The sequence below is a fragment of the Prionailurus bengalensis genome, chromosome F2, assembly GCF_016509475.1.
Source record: "Prionailurus bengalensis isolate Pbe53 chromosome F2, Fcat_Pben_1.1_paternal_pri, whole genome shotgun sequence".
Classification (NCBI taxonomy): Eukaryota; Metazoa; Chordata; class Mammalia; order Carnivora; family Felidae; genus Prionailurus; species Prionailurus bengalensis.
The window spans coordinates 75065896-75091301 of record NC_057353.1 but is presented as its reverse complement, the minus strand read 5'-3'; the positions used below and the strand labels follow the sequence as shown (position 1 = coordinate 75091301).

The 25406-nt window shown below is 52.7% G+C and overlaps 1 protein-coding gene and 2 long non-coding RNA genes across 4 annotated transcripts in view; 1 reads left to right on the top strand and 2 right to left on the bottom strand.

Moving 5' to 3' along the window:
• Positions 1-13026: 13026 nt before the first annotated feature.
• On the bottom strand, positions 13027-15842 carry LOC122495838. The gene is made up of 2 exons (XR_006300621.1): positions 15529-15842; positions 13027-14956 (listed from the first exon to the last, which is right to left on the bottom strand). It is a non-coding gene; the product is annotated as an uncharacterized LOC122495838 (long non-coding RNA).
• A 160-nt stretch (positions 15843-16002) lies between these two features.
• On the bottom strand, positions 16003-21039 carry LOC122495839. Of its 2 annotated transcripts, XR_006300622.1 has the most exons (3): positions 20348-21039; positions 19517-19547; positions 16003-18030 (listed from the first exon to the last, which is right to left on the bottom strand). It is a non-coding gene; the product is annotated as an uncharacterized LOC122495839 (long non-coding RNA). The 2 variants fall into 2 exon arrangements; XR_006300623.1 differs by lacking the exons at positions 19517-19547; positions 20348-21039 and adding an exon at positions 18331-19510.
• A 90-nt stretch (positions 21040-21129) lies between these two features.
• ST3GAL1 (ST3 beta-galactoside alpha-2,3-sialyltransferase 1) overlaps positions 21130-25406 on the top strand; it is a 95711-nt gene continuing 91434 nt past the window's right edge. Inside the window, exon 1 of the mRNA XM_043601830.1 lies at positions 21130-21493. The gene's annotated coding sequence lies outside the window, so the exon portion shown is untranslated. The remainder of the gene's footprint in view (positions 21494-25406) is intronic.

Sequence of the window (25406 nt, the reverse complement as noted above, 5' to 3'; positions counted from 1 at the left end):
AGAAGGAACATTTATTGCTACCTTTTAGTTTTTCTGATACATTTTCTTCCATGGAAGTGAAATTCACATACTACACAAGTGACGGTGTTGTTTAAAATGGACAATTCAGTGATGTTTACTGCATTCACAACCTTGTGCCGTCACCACCTCTGTCTGGCTCCAAAACATCTTTCCCACACAAACTAAAATCTCTTACCCATTAAACAGTTACTCCTTACTTCTTCCTCCCCTCATTCTTGGCAACTTCCCATCTGGGTTCCGCACGAATGCATTTCCCTGCTCCAGATAGTTCATATACATGGAGTCAAACTTTCACTTCACGTATTGTTTTCCAGACTTATCCATGTGGTACCAGGTGTCAGAACCTCTCTGTGGCCGACCGATACTCCGCTGTGTGCGCATGCCACGATTTGTTCAGCCGCTCATCTACTGACACGGGTCTGGTTGCGTCCGTCTTTTGGTCATTGTGGGTAATGCTGTTATAGGGGCGCCTGGGTGGCTCAGTCGATGAAGCCTCCGACTCTTGATTTCGGCTCGGGTCACGATCTCACAGTTCATGGGATCGAGCCCCGCGTCCAGCTCTGCACTGAGCGTGCAGAGCCTGCTCGGGAGTCCCTCTCTCCGCCCTTCCCCTGCTCATTCTCCCTCTCTCAAAAAAATAAATAAATAAACTTAAAAAACATAATGCTGCTACAAATATTCACGTATAAGCATTGGTTTGAATCCTTGCTTTTGAACCTCTACCTAAGAGCTGAATTGCTGGGTCATGTACCAATCCCATGTGTACCTTTTTGCATTCCCACCAGCAAGGTCCAAAGGGTTCCGGTTTCTCCATATGCTTATCAACACTTGCCACTTTCCTTTTTTTTTTTTTTTTTAATTTTTATCATCATCCTAATGGGTGTAAAGCGGTATTTCATTGGGATTTTTAACTGCATTTCCCAAACACCTGATGCCACTGAGCACCTGTTCATGTGCGCATTCGCCATTTGTGTACCCTTTTTTTTTTTTTTAAAGAAACAGCGATTCATATGCTTTGCCCACTTTCTAATTGTGCTGTTTGTCTTTTCTCATATGTTACGTTGCAAAAATCCTCTCTCTCTTTTGGAGACCAGACCCTCATCAGATAGATGGTTTGCAGATATTTGCCCCATTCTGTGCGTTGTCTTTTGGCTTTGTTGATCATGTCCTTTCATGCACAGTTTTGCATTGGAAGAAGTGCACTCAATGCTTTCTTTTGTTGCTGGTGCTTGTGACGTCCCCAGGGGTGATGTGAAGCCCTGGTCCTCTAGCAGGCCATCGAGGGCCCTCCCGCTGCACGCTGGCAGCTTTCCCAGGGGCAGTGAGAGATGCTTGCACTTGAGGTGAAATGAACCAGGTCAGGAGGCAGTGGGAAGCCACCAATGAGCGAGGCCTGTGAAGGGCAGTTCAAGGTCAGGGGTGGAGGCCCTGTGGTAGTCTCCTTCCTCTCTGCACAGCTGGAACGGCCACATGGGGCTTAGCTGTAGCTGCCTGAAGGCCTGTTCCGCAAGAGGGGTTTGGAAAGGCCCCACCCCAACACGAGGGGACCTTCAAACAGAGCAAGGAACTGGGGCAACCAACTGGGGAGATGGTGACAGCAAGGGAGGGGAGGGGCAGGAGAGGAAGAAAGGGAGAGAGGGACATCCAAGCTGCGGCCAGAGTGAGAACAGATGTTGGAAAAGAAGTTGCTTTTCCAGGGGTGCCTGGGTGGCTCAGTCAGTTAAGTGTCCAACTTTTTTATTTATTTATTTTTATTTTTTTATTTTTTTATTTTTTATTTTTTTTATTAAATTTTTTTTTTCAACGTTTATTTATTTTTGAGACAGAGAGAGACAGAGCAGGAATGGGGGAGGGGCAGAGAGAGAGGGAGACACAGAATCGGAAACAGGCTCCAGGCTCTGAGCCATCAGCCCAGAGCCCGACGCGGGGCTCGAACTCCCGGACCGCGAGATCGTGATCTGGCTGAAGTCGGACGCTTAACCGACTGCGCCACCCAGGCGCCCCAAGTGTCCAACTTTTGGCCTCCACACGGGGCTCCAACTCGGGGAGACTTGATGTAGGCTTAGGTCATGACCTCACGGTTAGTGAGTTCGAGGCCCGAATTGGGCTAAGCACTGTCAGTGGTGTGAGAAATACGCCCACTGACACAATCAAAGGAAGGACGCAGAGACTCGGAGCAGAGGGAAGCGAGGCTTTAATCAACATCTTGCAAGAGCGAGTGGGTGTCTGACTGACAGGCTCACCCTGGGCAGTTACAGCAGGCAATTTGTCTTCTAGCAGGCAAGTCCCTCCCCTGATTTCTCATTGGCTGAGTACTGTAGCGGGAAGTCCCTCCCCTGGTTCCTCACTGGCTGAGTACTACAGAGGTAAGTCCCTCCCCCGATTTCTCATTGGCCGAGTACTACAAAGGTTACAGCCTGACCCGAAAGTCACCTACGCTTACATAAGGCAAAAAGCAGTCTGACTGGAACACGTGTACATTTCTTGTGGTGACACAGAGACTTCAGTTCTTTGGCCCATGCTCATTGCAAAGCCTGCAAAAATCAGCCTGAGAAACAGAAAGGGGAAGAAGAACCAAGAAGCAAAGTGTCCAAGGGTTTGGGACTCCATTGGTGGGGGGGGAGGGGGGGGAAGGTGGGGGGGGGGGTCTTACATATTTCCATTCAGGTTGTGAACCTATTGTTAACTAGACAGCACAGCTTTTATTTGGTATTTCTGAAAATGGGTCATCTCATTTCTCACAGTGGGGAGCCTGCTTGGGATTCTCTGTCCCTCCCCTGCTCATGTGCTCTCCCCCTCAAAATAAATAAATACACTTGAAAGAAAGAAAGAAAGAAAGAAAGAAAGAAAGAAAGAAAGAAAAGAAAAGAAAAGAAAAAAGGAAAGGAAAGGAAAGGAAAGAAAAAGAAAAAAAGAGAAAAGAAAAGATAAAAGAAAAGGAAAGGAAAGAAGAAGAAAAGGAAAAGAAAAAGGAAAAAGAAAATGAAAGAAAAGAGAAAAAAAAAAGGAAAAGAAAAGAAAAAAGAAAAGAAAAAAGAAAAAAACCCTGCTTTCCAAACTCTCAAGCCTGAAGCCCACACTCCACCGTGGGCACTCCGGGCGGGGGGCACCCTGAGGGTACTTGGAGTGAGGGCTGGCCTGTGAGAATAGTTTCAGGCTCAGATACATGTATGCACGTGCTGAGTGTCTTTACACACGTGACCTCATTTACCTCTTCCAGCCTTTCTGTGGAAGGTTTATTTTTTTCTCCTTCACACGTGAGGAAACGGAGACTCTCAGAGCGAAGACAATTTGCCAAAGAGCCCGTTACAGACAAGAAACAGACTACATGTGGACGCTCACGTCCTGCTCCCTAGCGTGGGGCTCTTTCTGCTGTGACTCAGCTATGAACACAGTCACAGAGTGACCCTACGTGAAGCCTAGAGGTCACTTTAAGTCAGGGCCAGCTGTGCACGTGGGATGTGGCGCAGAGAGCCTCGCTACTTGGAGCGAGGTCCAGGGTCCAGAGGTCCGGCCGCATCGGCACCCCCTGGGAGCTGGTCTGAAACGCGGCGTCTCAGACCCTGCCCCAGACCTGCTGGCTGAGCAGCCGTGTTTTTCACCAGACCCCTGGGTGATCTGTCCGTACATAACAGTTTGGGAAACATCTGTCTAGGGCTATCGTTTCAGACTTCCAAGAAGAAGTTTTACTGTTAGAAATAAGGATAATAGCTCGAGTTGTCATAACTAGGCTCGGCCTCCTGGTCCAGCCACAGACAGGTCCAGAGTTTTCAAAATATCATGTGGCCGGAAAAGCTTATAACTGCTTTATCAGCCAACGGCTGACCTCAGAACCTTTGGCAAGACAAAATGTTCCGCGCTCTCAATGAGATCAATATTGCATTTCTGGTGATGTATTTATCTCGTTACCATTTCTGACATATATTATGTAAAACCGCCCCTCTTGTTTCTGCTTTCACTGGTTTATTTGAGTTTCTGACTTACCTTGATCCTAGACTACGTGGACGCTTACGCAACAACTCAGATGAGTCTCCCTCCCTGTCTCTGGTGACCCCACGGTGGCCTTGGCTCCTGCCCTCATCTCAGAGATAACAGAGCCGTGTCCCGCCCCGATACTCTAGTAAGCAACTATGGGATCCAGCACTGGCTGAGTCCTTCCTGCCTTCTGTTCTTTGAGGCTTTTCTGGACTTGACTGTGGTCCTTTCCAGACCTTCTTTCCCAACCTCACTGCGTTTAAAGAATGCTGGGAGAAAGGAGGCACCCGGCTCAGAACATACGCAGCTAATACTGAGCAGACTCTTCCTCCCCTCTCCATGGTGGGGGTGGGGCTGGGGAGAGCTGGCAGCTCAGGACCCAGGATGGGACCCAAGGAGTCAACGAGGGAAGGTGGGGGTCAGAAGAGAACGGCACTAAAAACCCAGGGCTCTAGGGTCAGTCAGAACTGAGACAGGATCCTGTTCTGCCTCTTATTTGCTGGGTGACGTTGGGTAAATTTACTTACCCCTCTGAGTTCCCCTGACCTCATCCATAAAGTGGGGATGATCCGACTTCTAGGAGTTAAATTAAATGTAAGTAGAATACTGGATCCCAGGCCTGTCATGTACACTCAATAAAAGGGAGCTGTATTTTGAGTCTAGAGTACGTCATCGAGGGACAGAGCCGACAAATGTCACGAATCTTCCAGTATTTAAAACACAAACAATCACATACCCAATCATGTTTTCCTGTGTAAAATTCGAGAAAGGTTAACTGAAAACTTAAAAAGCAGGGGTGCCTGGGTGGCTCAGTGGTTAAGTGTCCAGCTTTGGCTCAGGTCATGATCTCACGGTTCAGGAGTTCGAGGCCCACAATGGGCTCTGTGCTGACAGGGTGGAGGCCTGCTTCGGATCCTCTGTCCCCCTTTCTCTCTGCTCGTCCCCTGTTTGTGCTCTCTCTCAAAAATAAATAAACATAAAAAAACATTTTTTTTTTAGAGAATTTGAGAAAAGTTTGCTGACCTGGATCAGAGAACAGTCCTGGGAACATCCGCCTTATCAAGTGTGTCCTATGTGTCCAGGGGCCTTCCCAGATGGTCTTGCTTAATCTTCCCAGTCAACAGACCCAGCGAAACACCCATCATCATCCTGTTTTACTGATGAGCAAATGGGGGCTTGGAAAGCTTAAAGAATCGGACCAGGACCACAAAGCTAATGAGTGGCTATTCCTGCACTAAACGCCCCGCTTCTCTAAACCGATCTCTTTACTGTGAACCTTCTGCATTGATTTGACAAGAGTCAAAACCAAGAAAGGAAAATCCTCAAATGCCAAGGATCCACTCAACAGCCCGAAGGAGTTGGGGAGATCCAGGCTTGAGGCCCTGGCAAGGAGGGCCGAAGTCAGCTAAGCCAGGAGTGCAAAAGGTCTGGGTCAACCAAGGAGAGACCTGTTAGGCTGCCAGAGCATACGGTTCCATAGGTTGTGCACTGCACAAAAAAAAAAGATGAGCAGAGGCTGAAATCCAAATCACCCTCCTCTGGCCAAATGTGTTCTCTGCGGCAAGACTAGACCTGTCAAAATCAAGGGGGAATTTCCTTCTCGAAAAGGGATCACCCATTTCCCTGAGGGGTGGGGTTGTACTCACCCATCAGTCTCTAATTGCATAGAGACTCCATGTAAGCTAGCAACGTCCCGACTGTGTCTGAGGATTTGGAGGGACCCAGGTCTGAGTGGTCTTGAAGAGAGAGCCATCTTTACCTTTAAAGCACAGAGAAAGAGAAAGCAAATACCATTCCTGGGGTTTTACAGACGGGGGTCCCAAGGCTCTCGAGGCGGGCCAGGTGACTCGGTGGTGGTAAAATCTGGAGAACTGACCCTCGGGTTTGGCAGTCTTTCCTCTGAGGCCTGCAGTCTCTGAGGGCATATCTCGAAATGCAGAACTTAGACGGAGGGGCGTCGAAGGCGGGGCTGCAGGATGGCCCCGTGTCTTCATAACTTCTTGGAAACACAGTTCCCTGTGGTAGGAGTTTCCCAAATGCTTTACAAATGGTCATCATATTATTGATGATGATATCCAGTAGGTACCCGGTGGAAAAAAATAGCGGCAAAAGCAGCAATAAATTGGGGCAATTTTCTAGTCAACATCTATTTTCCAACAGAGTGCTACATTTCAAAGGTCTTTTTTCAATCCTTGTACGTTTCGAGCTGGGGGCAGTGTATTTTGGGGGCAAGGGAATATTTACATCAAGCACGCGGAGACCGGGATGTGCCCGGGTGCGGCCCCTTCTGGACGGAGATGCACTGCGTGTACAAGGTCACTGAGCTTTACGCGGGAGGTCGGTGCACTTTGCAGAAGTCGTGCCCTATATAAGGGCAAACGTTCCTTCTGTGTCTTTCCGCCATGGGCCTTCCAGGGGCCTCGGCGATTTCACCCTCAGGCTACTCCTGAGGGATGATTAATGGGTTGGTAGCGCAGATTAGGTGCGATGCTCTGCAAACCCTTGGTCACCACGGAGGAGGAGGCGGCGGTGAATCCACCTCCCGTCCTGTCTGCCCCTTGCCCCGCCCCCCGCCCCTCCACTCCCAGCCCTGCTTAGCCTGCGTGTGACACTAATTGCAGCGGGTGCCTTTGTGTGCTGATGACCTGAACAACTGGCCGGCTGCAGGTGCATCAGCGTGGACTGCGTCTGGGAACCTCCCGGGCCCCACTTGTCTCCAGTGGGGCTGGCAGGCCTCTATGCTGGGGGGCGGGGGAGCTTGGGCGGGTCCCTCCTGGTGGTGTGAAATGTTCCCTTGCAGACCCGGCGAAGCAGTCATGAAACTATTTTAAACCCCAGCGGGAAGGAGGGGCAGGTCTACTATTTCCATGCTAGTTACTTGACATTGCTGCCTCTTAAACCTGGAAAATACAGCGTGTGTGCGGGTACCTGTGTGTTTACATCTATGTAAGACTGGGGGCGGGGGAGAATGTAGAAGGCAAGCACCCGAAATTTCTTTGATCTTGGAGCCTGCCTGCCTCCTTTTTCTGCTGCCTTGTGAGTCTGGGCAAAGGACACAGACAAATGTGTATTCATTAAAAAATGCCTCTCGAGTGGCTAATTTGTGCAGGGATTTGGAAGAACCGGCATGATGAGCCCAGAAATGAGGGCAGAGCCGCGCGCTCTTCGAGCGGCCGTCTTTCTTTGCCTTTTCCCCACTTCTGTGTTTATTGCAGGGGAAAATGCTGGCTGAATTGAGCGGCCTGCAGAAAGGCTAGAAGATAATCCCTCTCCGCTGTGTTCCCCTGGAGATCCAAACAGGCACACACAGGTCTAACCAAGTCAAATCCCAAGTTGCCAAGTCAGTACTGCGCCCCTGCTATGCACCCGAAAAGACAGGATTGCATTGTTCCCTCGTTTATGCAACAGGCATTTATCCTCGAAGCCCCTGCCCTTGTCCGAGACCCTGAGCGGCGCCCAGGGCACTTAGGAACAGGTGGACCCATAAGCTCCCCCCTCGCATAACCCAGTGGGAGGAGAGACACATACTCTGATAAATATAACACAGCGTGCACCCTCCCCAGGCTCTTGCAAAGTGAGGGAGGGACAGGAGGTATCTGCTGGGCGGCGCCTGGTTCATGTTGCAAACTGATCTCAGCTGAAGTTCAGAAGTTCAGAAGGCGGAAGGGAAGAAAATGGGCATTAACTGAACTCGTCTATGTTCCTGGCATTGACGCGTTTCCCACACAATGTGTAGCGTCCCTCCTAAGACCCTTGTGAAGGAAGAGTTTCTTCCCCTAAGCCTGCAGATAAGGACACAGAGACCCAGAGGTGACGGTAACTCGTTCAAGGTCAGAGAACTAGAATGTAGCAGATCGGGTTTGCAGTGCATTTTCCCTGGCACCAGCAGAAGGGCATAGGGTGGGAAGGGGTCAGTAGGGGTGGGGAGGTCGGCTGGGTAGAACATTCCACACAGAGTTTGCACTTTATCTTCCAGGCAAGATCCCAGCTTGGCAGCTTGGCAGACCCCGGGGGGCCAAATGCGGGTCAAGCTCAGCATCACCTAGCATCGAGGAGAGAGAAGTGCACAGTATCACCTGTACAGCCACAGGCCTGTGTGACATGGGGCGAGTTACTTAACTTCCCTGAGCCGCGTTTTTCTCGTCTGTGAAATAGACAAAACCGGTGTCCATTTCATACCAGTTCCCATCTCCCAGGGCTGCTGGAGGGACCCAGGGAGCCGCACAGGTTACCCTGCGTTGAGCTGTGCCCTGAATGGCAGAAACGCATAATTTATGTTAACAATTCTACTGGAGATGCGGCACCTAGCACAGTTTCTGGTACCTGAGAGTGGCTTAATACATGTTCATTATTTGTATCTTGTACTTTTTCAAAATGATCAAATGCCTTCAGTGCTTCGTTGATCTGTGTCGCCATCGGGTAAAGAAGGGAAGTATTTGTCAGCTACGGATGCCATCTTGAGGCAGGGGCATTGTTTATAAATTGAGCACGAAACCTTCTTTGACCACTCAGAAGTCAGGGAATGAGGAGAACTCACTTTCTTGACCCTCCATGAGTCTACATGTCCAGCGGTGTGGCCCTGATGTCAGCCATTTACAGATGGCTCCCATGGAGTCTGCACGGGGCTTTTTCTCCGTGGCTGGCTTCCAGATGGTTAAAAGTTTCTTCCTCTCCAGTGTTGTTTGAAAAGCACCCCGACATCGCTGCAAAAGCTAGATATTTCTTTTTGCTCTCCCATCAGCCGTTGTGTAATCTTGGATGCGTGCCCTGTCTGTTCATTAGCTGATCTGATATTCATAATATCCCATTTACTAAATGGAAAAGCAATAGAAATTAAGAGACCTGCCCCAAATTACAGAGACAATTAGCTTAAGGATAAATAGGAATGAGGAAAATACGACAGACGCAGAAGTCCTGGCCGGATCTGGACGTCAAGAGGATTCGACACCTGCTGGGCAGGTGTATCAGACACCCTCCCCCCGCCCCCCCCAGCACACAGCCCAGCTCCTCAGAGCCTCCCTCTCCGCACCCTGGAACCCTCCATGCGTTCCCACGCCAGCTCAGCCCCTCCCACCATGACAAGCTTCTCCCGGCGTCTCTGCTGCTTCCGAGGTGGAATTCCTAGAGCCCGGGGATGACCAGCATCCTTGGCCCAGGAAGTGCTGGTGAGTGGATGACCCATGAGGCCAGACCTGCGATGGATGAGAAGTGGAAGGAAGCCAGTGAACTCGCTCCCCTCCCTCCCCCCCCCCCGCCCCCCAGTCTGCTCCCTGGTGCAGCAGTTCCGAGCCTCTTAGAGACGGTCCTGGTGATAAAACAATACCAAGTGGTGCCCCCTTCCCCGTCACATACCCCCCACTGTGTTCCACTCCCTCCCAACTCGCCTCCCCTTTTCTCTCTCCAGCTTCTTTGGAAATTTCTCTCCTAGAGTAACGTAATAACGAGCAAGCTTTTCCTCAGCCTTTGCTCGGTGGGATTCGAAGAGAAAGTGATTTCGCTCTCATTGTTATTAATTAGGATAGCTACAAGGCAGGAGGAGGCAGGGTGTGACAGAGAGAGGGGGAGAGGGGGTGCCCTTGGCAGTGGGTGAGTGTTAAAGAAGGATCACGCACATTCCAGGAGCGGACACAGTGCTTCCTTGCACAGACTTTGCAGCCGGCCGCCCTGGGTTTGCGCACCTCTCTCGTCAGTTACAAGCCTCCGAACCTTCAGTTTCCTCATCTGGAAACTGCAGATGAAAATAATTCTGACCTCACAGGGGTCTGCAAATATTAAGAGTACTGATATTTGCCCATGGGGTGCCTGGGTGGCTGGCTCAGTGGCTTAAGTGTCTGACTCTTGATTTCCGCTCAGGTCATGATCTCATGGTTCATGAGATCGACCCCCAGGTTGGGCTCTGTGCTGACAGTGTGGAGCCTTCTTGGGATTCTTTCTCTCTCTCTCTCTCTCTCTCTCTCTCTCTCTCTCTCTCTCTTTCTCTCTCAGCCTCCTCCCTCCCCCCATCTCTCTCTCGCTCTTTCTCAAAATAAATAAATAAACTTAAAAAAAGAGTACTGATATTTGTCAACCACCTTACAGCAGCGTCTGATACGTTGTAAGTATCATTTACGCAATTTATTAAATATACCAGTCAATGAACGGCTCTCCCTTGACTTTGCCTGCAGGACTCTGAGGAAGTCAGGGAGTTTCTCTGAACCACAGAGAAAATAAAATGAACGGTTTGAATTAATAAAGGGCTTGGCCAGTTCTGGCCCTCCATTTTCTAAAGAGACCCCGGGCACTAATGTGAATCCAGCATTGGTTGTGGGTCAGGGAAGGTCTTAAGATCTTACATATAAATGGTCTTCAAATTTATATAAATCATGCCGTAATTAAGCCTCACAAGAGGTCTGTGAAGTTATGGTGAGTTCCCTGTATTTACCGACGAGAAAGAGAAGGCTCAGAGAGGCTAAGTGACTTGTGCACGGTGACGGAGTGACTGTCAGTACGCAAACTTGGGTTGTCTGGAAGCCCCACCACAAAGTCCGGGTCTAGGGAAAAAGTGGGACTGTAGAGATCAAAGCTTGGCTGTTCAAGATGTGGCTGAAGGGCTGGATGCCTTCCCAGAAACGGATGATTGAATGGGCGTCTTTCCGCGTGCTCGACGGCTCATGGTTGAAAGGGTGACAGCCTCCCAGGGGTCTGGGACAGAGGTGTGAGGGGTGGATTGGTGGGCGCGCTCTGACGCAGGGTCTAGGTAAGGAAAGGAACGCGTTGGGATCAGAGCTCACGCGTGTGTCTCTCCCTCCGCCAGGTCACAGGCACCTTGCACGTGGTGGGTGCCCAGCCCTGGTTTGCGCGTGGCTACTTCTTTCCCAGAAGTTTTGGACAGAGGCATCTTTGCTTTGGGTTTAAAATTTTTCTTAAAGAGGGGGCGCCTGGGTGGCTCAGTCGGTTAAGCGGCCGACTTCGGCTCCAGTCATGATCTCGCGGTTCTTGAGTTCGAGCCCGGCGTCGGGACTGTGCCGACAGCTCGGAGCCTGGAGCCTGCTTCGGAGGCTGTGTCTCCCTCTCTCTCTCTGCCCCTCCCCTGCTTATGTTCTGTCTCCCTCTGTCTCAAAAATAAATAAAAACATAAAAAAAAATTTTTTTAAATACCAAAAAGTTTTTAAAAAATTAAGTTTATTTATTTTTGAGAGAGAGAGAGAGAGAGAGTGAGCAGGGGAAGGGCAAAGAGAGAATGCCAAGCAGGCTCCACACTGCCAGCACAGAGCCCAACGTGGAACTCGAACCCACAAGTAGTGAGATCGTGACCTGAGCTGAAACGAAGAGTCAGAGGTTTAACCGATTGGGCCACCCAGGCTCCCCAGAGCCCTTCTATTTTGTACACAAATAAATAAAAATGGGAAAAAGTGGAAGTTGTATTTGGAGGTTTTGATTATTATTATTATTCTATTATTGTTACGAGACAACGTTTGCACAATTGAAAACTATTTGAGTTTTTAAAAATGTTTTAATATGAAAATCAGTAAAAAACCCATTTTTCCTTAGATCTTTCAATTCAACTTCTAAGTCTCTTTTAACATAAACTGTATTTTAACAGCTACTTTCAAGGAGTCTCGTTTAGAGAACCCTAAATAACTTCACACAATGGGCCCAGATAACAACTGGGTTCGTCAAATCCTCTCCATTGCTTCAACCGATGTGACAAAAGCCTGCCTAAGTATTTGAAACATCTAGTGAAGCAGTAATTCAACTTATAACCAAGGGTGAGACTCTCGGATTCTTCCGAACAGTCAAACTTGGCACACTTTCTAATTAAAAAAAAACAAAAACAACAAAAAACTTTCCCAATGAAAATTTACAAGTCTAAATTACCTCACTGCTCAGTTACATTTTAATTGGCATGATCAGACTAATCTGACTCTAATGTATCAAAACCTTTTTCTTTTTTTTAATTATACCACATACTTCAAATACCCGCCATATGCTGATTTCCCCCCAGACTTGACTTCTGGGATTTCCTTTCTCTTCACTCCGCAGAATACATTCTGAACTTTGCCAGGGCAGAAGTGTTCGGCACCAGGAGAAGAAACAAGTTGTTTTAACATCACAAGCAAGTCCCGACCTAAACTTATGAAATTATCGACCAGAGATTTCTGGCCAGAGCACAGGGGCTGAGGGACAAGGACGATTTTTTTTTTTTCTTCTTCACGACAGTTGGCAGGTTCAGGCTTTTCTAGTCGCTATGGCAACAAGCAACTCCAAGCCCACACTGTGCACCTGAGATTAGTTTCTGCGCTCTTGCCCCTGGATCTAAGTTGAACGATCTAACCTCTTCTCACCTGGCAGCACAGACTGCTAATTGTCCCAGAATACGTGTGTCGCACAGTGTGTGTCCCAATATAAGGACTACGTTTACCAGTGTCCCCTGCAGCTAGGCAGCTGGGAGACGGAAGTGGAAGTCCTGGGGACAATCTGTAGAATGAACTTAAAGGGAAAGGGCATGTTCTTATCTCCTTCTGGATGCCTGGAATAAAGATTTGATGTCTGGAGCTGGGGCAGCCAGCTTGGACCAGGAAATCAAGTTGGGGAGGATGGTGTGCTCTACGGTGAAGCAACGAGCTGGCTGAGCCTGCGTCCCTGACCCTGTACAATGCTACACCAACCTTGTGTGCCAGGACTTAGGAAAGGGAAAAACTAACTTCTACCCAGTGAAGCCACTGTGATTGGGGGTTTTCCGCTGTCGAACCTAATCCTAACTGCTAGATACTACTGCCTGATTTGCGTAGGTGAAATTCTGGATCCTTCCCCCCTGGAGGGGATTCTTCACCAGTCAGCTATTTGACTGCCCGATGGAATTCTGCCTTCTCCCGTGTCCGGTTGTAGACCACAGTCCTAGGGCACCCCAAGTGATTTACGTGATTTTACCAAATGGATGCCCCAAATCGGTAGCAGGTGTCATATCTCTTAAAGCTGAGGCTATAGCTCCCAACCCAACGCCACGGTAGATTGGGCTGCCCCCAGAATCATTAAATGCAGATCGTTAAATGCAAGAAGCTAACATTAATTTATATTTTATGAGTCTGTAGTTGAAAATACATAAGTGAGTACCAAAATACCGAGTAAATCAATACACACGAAAATAACAATAGTTAACGTACTGTGCACTTACTGTGTGCATGGCTAATAACCACCCTATTTATCCTAGAGGGTGAAGTCTATCGTTATCCTCAGTTTAGACATAAGGAAGCTGTGGCCACATGTTTTCCCCAAGCTCAGCCGGGGAGTCGCACCCCATAAACTAAGTGATAGAGGTGTTCCCAACCGTGTTCAGTCTCTGTACTGTTTTAAGGATCCAGCCAGAGAGAGAATAAAAGATGCACGCATGTTTGGTCTCAAGGAAAGTTAGGGCGTTCAACTACAAAAAATACAAAGGAATGATTTCAGGGCTTCTTTATAATTTCTCCGCAACATTTACGGCTATCATCTTTATTCTACCTCAATGTGGAAACCTATCCCAAATTTGGATATTGGCTTGCTATCTACTGAGAAAAGTAACTTGCTCTCCTATGGGGGGGGGGGGGCGGCGCTGTGGGGCGGGCATGGGGCAGAGGGACACTCAGAATTTCAAGGCCGCCACCACGGGCATGTAGTTTCAAGAAGAGGGAATTACAGGGCTTTCTTCCCCCAGAGATGCAGTTGGCCTGGCAGAACCCTGATATTTGGCAGCTCCCGTCCTGAGTACTTTTCCATTCTCATCTATAAAACATTTGCAGGAATGTTGACAAGTATAATATGCATAAGAAAGATACTTAAATTAATAATGGCCATCATTTATTGAATGCTTACTAAGTATCTGGCACCGAGCTGCTAATTTTGTATATATAATCTGTCTCCTTAAAACAACTCTGGGGGCCAGGTACCATCTGCCCATTCTGCAGACAAAACCCGGAAGGCTCGTGGGTCCAGAGCCCCCCGCCCCCGCCCCCGCCTGCTGTTTCCCCCACAAGGAGGCACGGCTGCTTTGCAGCTTCCCAGTCTGCTTTCACTCAGTTTCCCAGGTTAAGGTGCTGGTTCTTCACTGTCAGAAAACCTTCTAAAGAGCCTGAAGTTTCTTTTCCAGAACGAAAGGGTTAACCTGGGGGGCCCTGACGGATTTCACACCCAGTAATTGCATTCTGCTTGTTTTGACGTTGCTCAGAAATAAAATCATCGAAGAAACATCACAGAACAAAAAGTTTCCTGCCTCAAGGACCCTTAAGATGATCTAAGCCAGCAGTTTCAATCCCGGGAACAGTTTGTCCAAACGGCAATTCAAGCGGAAGGACACGCACAACGTAAGCCATCTTTGTGAGCGCCCTCTTACCCTTTGTTGCACTTCTTTGGAAAGAACGCCCATCATGATAATTAATCGCTGATCCTGTAACATCCCCGGTGTCCACCCGGGCCACGAATATTTGCTAAATGGATTAATGGAGGTGGGTAGCCAAGGTGCAATCCCCTGAGGTATGACAGAGCCCAGTTTGAAAACATTGCTCTAACTCAACCTCCTGAGCGTACAGACAAGAAAGTTGAGGCCAGAAAAAGGAAACTGTCCAAAGTCAGGTGGCTGCAAAGTCGCAAGAGCCGGGACTCGGGGCCAGAACATCCTATCAGGAAGACTTTGTCCCTGGTCCCTTTGGAATTTATGGTTGAGCGGCTGAGCGGGGTGCTGTCCACGCGGTCCTTGTAGCTGTATTACGGAAGGAAGCTGTTTCAAAAGGCAGATTCCTGGACCCCACTGCAAGGCAAGTGAATTTCGAGTCTCTGGGATTAGGACCCAGGAATCTGAGCTTAGAATAAGCCTCCTGGAGTCATCCTTGTAGGCAGTGAACTTGGAGAAATAGACCTTACGGGTTCCTTGTCTGGCTCCAGGAGGTAATTGGAGACATAGCCATGATCCTTCTCCTGCTTGAGGCCAGAATGAAGAGCCGCTGACCTGGGGTGGGGGGGGGGGGGAGTTACCTATAGTTACGTTCTTGAATGATTGATTTATTCCATAACCATTTATTGACCATCACCACGTCCTCGGGGCTCCGACCTTGTCCCTCTTCATTTTCTACAACATCCCCAGGTGACCTCATCCACACCAGGTCCCCACCACCACCCGTTGTCTGTGAATCTAGTCCTGCAACCCAGTCCTGAACATACTACAGCCTGCAGCCTGCCAACGCCTGCACCCCATCCCCTCCCTTGTGTCTGCACGGGCTCGTGACGGGGAGCGCAGAGCACAAAGATGAGGCTATGTTACTTCGGAAGCGAGGTCATAAAGGGCATATGGCTTCTACCCCGTTCCCCTGGGATGCTCCGTCTCAACATCTAGCCTCTATGGCCACGTGGAGGTGCTCTGGCGGACTGAGTTTCGTCTTCAAGTCAACTCATCCCCGATCCCAGACCCACGAGTGAAGAAGCCTCCGGACTCCAGCCTCGGCCATTCAAGGTACTCTCAGCTTCCCAGACACGTGGGGCAGAGATAAGCCCACCCTGCGGGGTTCCATCCAAATTCCTCACCCCCAGAACCCATGATCAAACGCAGGCAGGAACGGCCGTCTCATGCCTCTAGTTCTGGGGATGTTGTGTTACGCAGGGTTGGTAACCAGAGTCAGCGGCAAGTGAAAAGTCCCGCAAAAAACCGAAATGGGACATGTGAAAACGGCTCCTTTCTCCTCCCGCAGTCCGAGGTGCCGTAGTTTAGAGATGGCCACCATCCCCTGAGTGTCAATTATTTTTGCAGTTGGGTTACAAATAATAATAAAAAAAAATCTCAGGGCGCCTGGGTGGCTCAGTCGGTTAAGCGTCCAACTTCAGCTCAGGTCATGATCTCGCGGTTCGTGAGTTCGAGCCCCGTGTCTGGCTCTGTGCTGACAGCTCAGGACCCGGAGCCTGCTTCGGACTCTGTGTCTCCCTCTCCGTCTGCCCCTCCCCCACTTGCACTCTGTCTCGCTTGCTCTCAAAAATAAACAAACGTTAGTCACTTTTTTTTTCTTTTAATAAAAACAATCTCACTATGGTACCTTTGAGAAACCGGGCTGAGCATGGTTAAACGTTCTCCCTCACAAAACAAGGGATCTGAGGGAAGATGTTACCAACCCTGAACCCGTTGTGAGGCCTTCGGGGATCAAAGGTTTTTCTGTCAACCTATCATGCTTCTGCCGGCCTCGCCATGAAAGACGGGTGATGCCTGCCCAGATGTCTCACTTCTGCTCCTTCCTCAGGTCAGACCCCTGGCCTCTGCTGGATTCCCGGAACGAACATGCCCTCCAGTCTGGACACCCCAGCGCCGGCCTCCCGAGGCTGCCCGAGTGGTCTGGCCAGCATGCAAATGTCGCCGCGTCCCCGTTGCCTCTCTGCCCGGTGTGTGAAGTCTCCGAGCCTCTGCCAGCATCCAGAGCGAAGTCCACAGTCTGTTCCACCCGGCTTAGCAGGTGGTACGTGAACCAGATGGGCTCACGCCTCCTGCACACCGCACCCACCCCCCTGCTCTCACCTAGTTCTCCCTGAGATCCCAGGACACCTGTCCCCCAGGAGCTGCCCTCCGGTGGAGGAGGTCATCAGGAAGACGTGACTGCCGGCTGACCCGAGAGCTGACCCCGGGGAAGTGGAGGGCCTTCTGCCCCTCCCCTGTCCTGGGAATGTACATGCAGTCTCTCCCACACCCTGTTCCCACAGAGGGAGCCGTCTTCAGGGACAGGTGTTGGGGAAACCGCCTCAACGGCGTATATGACCGAACCTCACAAAGGCCTCTCTCTAAACTTTTAAGATTCTAGGAGGTGGGTTCGGGTATCTATTCATCTTGAGGCACTCAAGATCAGGCTTATAAAGTAAGTTCTCTTGCTTATTCAACTTGCCACTTACCAACGTGGGATGACCCGCCTCTGTCTTCGGTCTCTCCCTGTCTTCTGTGCATGCGGTCAGTTTCAGACTACACTCCAAATGCTCCCGGGTTTGTGAACCAGCATCCTCTAAGTGACCTCACTACACCCACCTGTTAGCCTGTCACAGCGCTGCCCCAACATGGTGAAATCTCAAGCATGGTCAGTCCCCTGCCAAACTGTGGGCTCCTGGTGGGCGGGGACCGTGTTGTGCCCACCTCCACGTCCCCAGCATTTAGCACAGTATGTGGTGAATTAAGGTGGGCCCCAAGTGCCCAGTGACTGCTGTCCTTACAAAAGGAGGAGGCACGCACTCACACACACACGCACACACGCACACACGCGCGCGCACACACACACACACACACAGAGCCATGTGAAGGGATCATCTACAAGCCAAGGAAGGCCGAAGATTGCCAGGAGCCACCAGAAGCTGGGAGAAAGGCACAGGCCAGATTCTCGCTCAGAGCTCCCAACAGGAGCCCATCCAGCGGAAACTTTGATTTCAGACTTCTGGCCTCCTGAGCTGTGAGAAAATACACGTCTGCTGTGTGGGGGCCCCCGGCTCGCGGTAATTTGTTATGGTAGCATCCAGGAGGGCTGGACCCAGTGTCTACGATGTGGAGGAGGCATGGTTCTTTAAGGGTCCTGCAGCCCAGAACGGCAAAAACTCTGACGATACAGTGATCAGTGCTAAGAAGCAGAGTTCCCTCATCCCAGGCCTTGCATTAGACCTCTGGATCTCTAGGCTCAGAAGTTTGGATTGGCATCCTTAGACAATGGCAGCCATTGAAGATTTAAGGGTTCTGAGCTTGGGAATGCCTTGGGGGCAGTGAAGGGACTTTGGGGGAGAAAGGAACCTGGCTGTAGCTGCGTATGGTTCTCAAGCATCTGGCAGCAAGTAACAGAACCATGACCTAAAGTGGCTTAAACAAAATAATTGTTCTAATACAACAGAAAGTCTAGATCTAGGCTTCAGGTACGGTGTGATCAGGGCTCTGGATCTACTTAGCTTCAGTTTGTCTCCCCTCATGGGTACAAGATGTCGTCCAGAGAAACTTGAGTTAAAAACACCTTCCTGTTCACGTCCAGTTGGAAATAAAGAGAAGCTTCCCAGGCCTTAGTCTTAAGGCCTCTTTTCCTAGAAAACACAAATATATTTCTTTGTCTTCTTGATTCAAACAGGGATTAAATCTATGTATTCCTGAGCCAAATTCTGGCAAAGAGATTAGTGCGGTCGCGATTGGACAAGATTAATCAGCTGCCTTCGCATGGATGTTGGGTCTAACGTGTGTGAATAGTGTAAAGCGTTGTGATTCTGCGAAACAGTTCTGCTGACTCAAATGCCCCCAAGATTCTCAGAACTGGAAGGGGGCTTAAGCGTTAGGAGTCCTGCAGTCCCCGTAATGCAAAACGTGTAGCTCTCCTTCCACGTGCTTACTCTTCAGGTGGGCACTTGCTGCCTGGGCAGCCCATTCACCGCTGGGCTGTTGACCCAGGACCCGGTGAAGCCTGCCAGTCAGATTCCTCTTCTGGAAAAACGAAAATCCGGAAGAGATGAACAGCGGAAAGTGAAACTGTGGAACAAGGACTGTTTTGACAGCTGCCCCGCCGTACAGGGGCTGGGGCCGCAGACACCAGGAACAGTTCAGGGCAGACCCTAGGACTTAGCAGAAGGAGACCGTGGGCAGGGATGGAACAGAGCGGAGAGGGGGCAAGAGCAGGGAGAGAAAGCGGAGGGAGGGAAAGAGGGACAGAGCCAGAGCCAGGAAGCCTGGCTGTGTCTCTCCTTCCGGCTTCTCTCAGTACATCCCCCTATTACCTCTTTTTATCGTAAGGGAAGTTGGGGCCCCAAAACCGTGGTAAGTAAAACCCTGCCCAAAACAAACGGCCACGTGCCCAGCAGCTCCGAACTCACCGCTGACAAGCCGGGCTGCCCTTTTCTGCCCAATCACCCAGACAGCATCAGGGCCCATTAGGATCCCTCCTTTCTGATGTGTGAAGAAAGGGGGCGGGGAGAGGATGAAATCAATTTCCTTCACCATTATTACCGAGAGCTTTGCAGTTGCTCTGAACACACGGGGGCGGGAGGGGGGTGAGCATTACATCAATGTCAGGGCTCCCTGGGGGGACTCACTGTGCAGACACTCCCAGTAATGACTATGGCGGCTGTACTAGGCAGGGCATGTTAGGAGACACTCGGGATGACAACGAGGAATGCCCTCACACACACCCCTGACACATAGCCCCGGAGGATGTGGGCTCCCCGAAAGCCTCGCAAGTGCTGCCTCCATGGAATAGAGGACAAACCCGAGAGGGGGAGAGGCCCTGTCTGTCACCTGGTTAAGAAATAACATTGCAACACAACTGAGGCGGGCGAGAAAAAGCCTGGCCGGGTTAACCCCTCCGAGACCGAGAGCGGGAAAAGGTGCAGCTGATGGAAATCTTTTTCTAGATAAGGTGATGATATATGCATGCTTCACCACAGAGTCACTTAATTAGGAATTTCCATTTTACTGTGGAGTCACCGGCGGGAACTGCCAAGGACCTAGGGCTGAAATTAAGAGCTGTCTTTGGTTCTTGGCTGCAAAGGAGAACCAGCAGCTGGAGGTTTGGGGGCCACTTACTGGCTCAATCTGGTCGTCTCTCCAGATTCACCTAGGATAAAATGACGCAGTCTTAATTGCGAATTCTTTAATTTTCTAGTGGTGAATTTCCGCACTCTCTCCTCCTCCTGTTTTTCAACCTGCTCCTTTTCTACTTCTCTATGCTCTGAATAGCTCCCTTTTCCTCCTCCAAGGCTGAAAAGTCTCCTGGACCACCCTTTACCCATCCTCCCCCCCCACCCCCCATTGCGAGTAAGGGCCCCGGCCAGAGGGCCCAGCATCCATGAAAGCCAACTTTCACTGGGTACTTACTATATGATAAGCTTAGTTGTAACCGTTCGACATGGATGGATTCACTCGTTTATTAGAACAACCTTATGGGATAGACAGCAATCAGTCCCATTTTCACAGAAGAGGAAACTGAGGCACAGGGCTACCTAAGCTTAGATTCTGTAACCAGCCTAAGATCACACATCCAGTAGGTGCAAGACAAGACTGGAAGCATTAAGTCCCATCCAGCCCCTGGTCTGAAGCACACTCTGATGAATGACGTGCTAGGGAGCTATCTCCACTGCAAAAGGCTGACCTCTCCAAGGGAAGAAATGGAAGCCAGAAGAATTAAGCGCCCCTTAGGCCACGCTGCGCCTCTGTCCTCTGAGCATTGCTCAGAGAAGTTACAAAGGAGGTAAAATCCCCGTAAGGGGATAAAAGCTGTACAATCACACGTTTTTAATGCCTCTTAAACCTGACGTCCAGCATTTAGTCTCTAAGACTGTCAAGTCCGTCACTGAGCAAGAAGTCTCCACTGCCCTCACTTCCCTATAAAGGAGAAACGGCAAAAGCCCCACAAACCTGAGTCCCACAGGGGGTCCGGTCCCAGAAGCCCCAGTCCCAGGTCGCCGTGGGACCTGCCCCTGCCTGGCGTCCCGCTGCCTGGCGCTCACCCTGCCCTGGACCGCGGTGCAGCCTCCGCATCTGGGAGGAAAAAACTGCGGCGGGCAGGCAAGCCGGGGCGGGGACCGCGCCGCGGTGGCCGTTCTGCGGCTCGGAACGGGGCCCAGGCTCGGGCCTTACCAGGGCCCCAGCCCCGCCGCGCTCCTCCCCTCCCCCTCCCTCAATCCCACCTCGAGTCCCGCGCCCTTAAAGGAAGTCCATGGCTTTGCCCGGTCACCAACAGGGTGTCGGCCGGCCCCTTCTGTGCTACGGTGCGGCCGACTTGGGCTCTTCAGGACACCGCCACGTCCTCTGGGTGGGCGCCCGTCGCCTCCTCCCCGGGGTTGACCCCACGGGTCTCCGGGCGATTCTTCCCTAGTCTTTCCAGCCCGTGGGCAGCGGCGGCGGCGGCGGCGGCGGCGCGGAGTGTCGCGGAGCTGTCCCCGCAGAGCCCTCCCGGGGCGGCGATCCGGTCCCCGCGCCGCCTCCGGCGTCTCCCCAGCCTGGCCTCCGCCGAGCCGGCTGCGGTCCACGTGGCTCCGGAGCTCGCAGGAAGCCCCGAGCGAGCCGAAAGCCGAGCCGAGAGCGGGCGGAGGGGGCGCGGGAGGAGGTGGGGGGGGAGCGGGCCCGGGGGGCGGGCACTGGGCGGAGGAAGGGGAGGGCCGCGCGCAGCCCAGGCGCCCGCCCCGCTCCGGCGCGCCCCGCTCCCGGCCCCGGCCGGCCAGGGAAGCGGCCCCTCCCCGGCCGCCCGCCGGCCCCTCCCGTTACACCCGGGGGAAGGTGTTCCCGAGACCGCTCCCATCCTCACCCCGCCTCCCCGCTTCCCCGGCTCCAGCCTCCGCCGGCGGAGCTCCACTATGCCAGACAGTTTCGACACTTTGCAAAGACAAAGACCAGAGGGAGGAGGAAGAGGAGGACAGGGAGGGCGAGGAGGAGGAGGAGGGAGAGGAGGACGGCGCGATGTGAGCCGGGAAGGGGGCCAGTGCTCGGGACAACCCCCCCTTTAGTCTCCCCGGAGCCCCTCATCTCCAAAGCCGCCGAAACTCCAGCGTGTCTCCGGCTGCGGTGAGTGAGCGCGCTGAGCCCAGCGCGGCCGGGGTGAGCGAGGGGCTGCGTCCGCCGGAGTTGGGGCAGTTTCGAGTGTGTTCTCCAAGTGGAGGGGCGGTTGCCCGGAGCCGGGAACAGAAGTGGTCGGGAGGGGTCTAGGAGGGCTTGACAGTGGAAGTGGGACTGTAGACCCCGGGCGCCCAGGGGAAGACACGCGTAGGGAGAGCCCCCCCCCCCCCTTCCTTAGCCACGGCGACACCGGGGTCTTCGGGAGAGGGAGGAGGTCCGGGAGGAGGCCGGGGCTCCGGGATCTTTTGCCGTTATTGGAAGAGCTGCTGGGACCTCAGCGGGGAGCCTGCGCCAGGTCTGGGGCAGCGGTCCCCGGGGTGGCCCCAGTGACATTGCACCGGCGCCAGGCTGGAATCTCCCTGGTCCGGGCCGCCAGAGGGCGAAGCGGCCAGCGGGGCCGCTGGTGGGATGAGTCCCCTCGGGGTGGCTGGCTCCGGGGCTTTCGAGTGGAGCGAGGGGCGCGGGGGCCCGCCGAGGCCGCCGGTGATCCGGTCGAGCTGCGGCGGGACAGTGTACGGATCGAGCGTCCAAATCCGCTGCGAGCAGGAGCACATCCGGGAGTTGGCCGTCGCCCCCGGGGACGCAGCCGGCCCACGTTACTCCGGAGACGACGGAGAAGTTGGCGCCCGGGACGCGGCAGCTGGACGTGGCGTGGTGGGCAGGGAGGTATTGGGTGGGCGCAGGGGAGCGTGGCGGGGGTGGTGGGGGTGGCAACTCGAAACTCCGGAGTCCGCCCCAACCCCGTTAGGCGCCGCAGCTGCAGCGAAAAAATCTGACAAAAGTTAGCAACTTGTCTGCGTCTCGTGGGTGTGTGACCTGCGCGGGTCAGGGGCCGCTGTTTGGGAGAGCGCAGGGCCAGGGCAGCGGTGACCCTGGGGCGGAGCGCCCGGATGGGGCTACGGCTAGATTCGGAATCCGGACCGTGGCGCAACTTTGAGCTCCTCCTTTTCGCTGAGCCTGAGTGTGTTTGAGCGTGACCTTGCGGGAGGAAGCGCGGCTGAACTTGAGATGGGGGTTGAGGCTGCGCCCGGGCTGCCTTCAACGTGCCCCGCGGCCCGGTCTCTGGGGACCGGCGTCTGCAGCGTCTGGGTTCCGATCGGCGGCTGGAGCCCGGAGTCCTTCCAGCCTGCTACCCGAAGGTCTCGGCCAGCGCCTGCCACTCGCAGGGCTCGGTGGGGGCGCTCGGCGGGCGGACACGTGCGCGCCCAGAAGTGCGCGAGTGGTGGGGGCTGGGCGGGTCACTGCGTCTCACGGGCTCTGTGTGTCCCGCAGAGGGAACCGGCTTCGTCCCTGAGGGCAGCGACCACTTTGCCGAGGGGCCGCATCAGGCAACCGCCTGGCTCTCACGTGTCCCACCTCTAGGGACTCCTGGCTCCTTCTGGCTCACCACTCTCGCGGGTCCCCTCGCCACGCGGATTTGGGCCGAGATGTCCCCTAGGGAGACAGCGAGCGCCCACCGCCGCTAAGGCTGAGCGTGTGTGTTTGGCTGGGGGGAGGGGGAGGGGTGGAGGAGTGGGGGGAGAAGGAGATTAGCAGAGAACGAGGTTGTCCAGGAGCGGTAGCCACCGCGCCTGACACACAGTAGGGACTAAGGCTGTTTGAAAAGGCCTCTAGATGGAAATGCGCTGGCAGGGGCCGGAATGTCCCCTTCTCGCCTCTCCTCCCCATTTCTACCACCGAATTTACGTTCATCCCCCTAACCAAGGCCTTTCGGCCTCTAGGCGTGCCTTGAGCACCTACTACGCGCGGGGTTCAAAACTGGGCTGTTTAGAAGCTGAGGGCGGAGCCGCCTGGTGTTCCTTCCCTAGAGCTGCGTAAGGGCGCCCAGGCGGTTCGCAAAAGGCAAGGCGCACTGCCCCCTGCAGGCTGCTACGGAGACTGCTGCTTGTGTCCGAGGTGGGGAAGGGGCGCCAGTGACCGCACCTTGCCTGGGCTCCTTGGAGGTACCTTCCTGCACCTCTTCTTCCTTCCCCCAAAGCCATGGCCTGGCTGTTTTCTAAAATCCCGCAGTTGGCTGGAAAGATCGACCAGAGTTCACCATTCCAGCACACTCCCACCCTCCCCGTAGATCCCAGGTCTTTCATCATCTCCGTCTCTGACCTTCGAGCCTGAGACGTGGAGCTCCCAGAATCTCAGTTTTCATATCTGTAAAATGGGGTCATCACTATTACTTTACAAATGTGTTGCACAGAGTTACATAAAATTGTGCGAATACGTGTGCACGTGTGGATATACGCATTCACGCATTCACACTACATATGCATATCCACATACGGTGACTCAAAGTCTGGGGAGAGGAATCCCATCTTCCAAAATATTTAGTTTTGCTGAACAAATAAATAACAGAGCGAGTAGGGGGCCCCTTCCTCTGCCTTTGAACACCTCCACAAGCCTGGCAATGTACTGTCCCTGCATTTTGCCAGTCTAGGCTTTACCACCAGGGCAAGGCGAGGGCCTGGGCCGGAGCAGGATCTTCCCCTCACCTCACTGGGTGGGCAGGCCTGCAGAGGCCTCTTGAGCCCTTGGCTGACGGAGCAAACAGGAAGTGTTGCCAGAAGAAATGGCAGAGGGTTTTTTTGTTTTGTTTTGTTTTTTTCTTAAGGGGTGTGGATTCTGCTCAGTGTGGCTCTGAGTAGCCTGCTTGCTGACCTCAGGCCTGTGTTCCCTTTCCGGGGGCAGGCTAGGCATTCCCCCGGCTGGACATACCAGCAACCCTCTGACGTCAGGGACTTCCACAGAATCGGCTGTCTGGAGCTTTTGGTCCCCTAGGTATGGTGGGGTGGGTCCGTCTTTGGGCCTGTCAGCGAGGGGTCCTTGCAGATCCTGGAGCCTCAGGGATGTGAGGGGCTCTGTCTCCCCTCTGCACCAAGCAACCCCTAGGCCAGGATATCTCCTGGGGGCAAGTTCTCAGCCGCACCCTCTGCCCCCAGGAAGGGGTGCCTTTGAACCTCCTGGTCAGCTCACCTAGCTTGAGTCCCTTGCTGTGTGTGGCAAGCTGCTGACTCAGAGGAGTTATATTTGGACAGGGCTTTGCCTTACGGGATCTAGACCTTAACCCTCTCCCCAGGCTCCCTCCCACACCATGAAAAGCAACCAAAGTAAAGTAAAACAAATCCACCAGTGATCTCCTTATCCTGCTTCCCAATAAATCCTATATACACAAAGGACAAGCACCACCCTCCCGTGGAAGAGCTGGCCTGGTCACAGAGAATTCTAGAATAAGGCTCACATGCCCTTTGTTAAGTTGTGGACCACACGTGTAACCTTCGCTCCCCCCTTGCAGACCCAAGGCTCTGAGAGCGCTCTTCTCTAATTTGGGCACAGGAGCCCAACCTTGGGCCCCAGAGGAAGTCCCAGAGCCAGTGCGCAATTGCTTTGTAATTTGGCACCCGTCTGTTCCAGGCTCTGGTCTCAGTTTCACTCTCTGCAAAATGAGAGGCTTGGAGTTCTGCTGACATGGCCTTGGGGCCGTTAAAGGCTTTCTTCATGAAGACAGCCTGTGCCCTACTTGTTTTTTGCTCCAGCACCGTCCTCAGAACTTTCCGGGCATTCCTGGCATCACAGACAACAGGGCCACCCCGTGCAATGACGCCTCCTTACTCACTGCGAGTGCTCCAGACTCCCAGAGCCCACGCCCGCTTGGTGAAGTCATTTGTCAGCAATTCTCAGCACCGGACATTGAGAGACGCCCCAGAAGTTTCAGACTCCGGGGTCTGAAACTGGGCAGAGCCGAGGTGGCATTTTGAGGGAGCCCCGATGATGTGTATTGCAAACAGGGACCTGGTGACTTCACCAGGACCAATAGGGTTCCCACTCGAGCTGAAGATGTTCATAGAAGTCATTTTGTTCAATATTTTCATAT